Source organism: Pyxicephalus adspersus, chromosome 11 (assembly GCF_032062135.1).
Source record: "Pyxicephalus adspersus chromosome 11, UCB_Pads_2.0, whole genome shotgun sequence".
In the NCBI taxonomy this organism is placed as follows: Eukaryota; Metazoa; Chordata; class Amphibia; order Anura; family Pyxicephalidae; genus Pyxicephalus; species Pyxicephalus adspersus.
The window spans coordinates 22,320,333-22,321,440 of NC_092868.1; positions in this window are offsets into that span (position 1 = coordinate 22,320,333).

The window sequence follows — 1,108 nt, forward strand, 5'->3', positions numbered from 1 at the left end:
TATGTGCCATTGATTGTCCCCTTCTGATCACTACCGTATGTGCCATTGATTGTCCCCTTATGATCACTACTGTATGTGCCATTGATTGTCTCTTGATTGTCTACCGGGTAACAGGGCAGGGAACAGCAGCTTGCTTGTCCTTTGAAGTTACTTTCAGTTTCACTCTGCACTGCAGCCAGCATCGAGGAGTCACACAGAGGCACACAGTATCTGGTATCGGAGGATGTCTTATTTGCGGGGGGTGCTTTATTTAAATTGTTTGAGCAAAAATCGGGAGGTGGCTTATTTGATGGGGATGCCTTATCATCGGGGAAACACGGTATACAGGACTGTACTGTGAACTGTGCTCTCCCCTTACATAGTTACATAGTCTCATTGAAAAAGTCCATCAAGTTCAACCACTTGGGAAATCCCAGATAAAACCCCATAAATATAGTTGATCCAGATGAAGGAAAACACTTTTATGAAGCATAGTTTAATTTTCTCAAATGGGAAAAAAATTGTTTCCTGATCCCATGTCTTCTCCAGAGACTCTGATGGTGAGGATGTTGCGCTGTTTGTTACTGCCAAGTTGCAGTTCTTGAGCACACTATGGTGGGCCCGATGAAACACGGTACCAAATCACAAGGTTGAAGAATAGTTGAGGAAGGCCAGGGTCGAGGCAGGCAACAAGCAAAAGAGGTCAGGTCACAAGCCAGAACGTAGCCACACCCAGAATCAGAACTGCCCAGGAGATGCGCAGGAGAGAGATGCCTGCACTTTAGTGAGGAAGAGTTAAGTGTGACATTACCCCCCCCCCCCCCTTTTATGAGGCCTCCCCACCTGCCGATGTCCAGGTTTCAAAGGAAAGCAGAGATGGAACTTTTTAGCAAGAGGGGCCGACACATTTGCAGCAGAAACCCACAATCTCCCCTTCGGGCCAAAACCTTTATAGTCAATCAGGTACATGAGCTTCTTACGAGAAATTTTGGAATGGACTTCATATTCCAGAGAAGAATCGGTTGCAGGAGTAGCCAGTGGAGAGGGGAAAAAAAAGGGATTCAGGGCCAACGGCTTAGGCAAAGACATGGAAAGCATTGGGCAGCTTGAGATGAGGAGGAAGGCATAA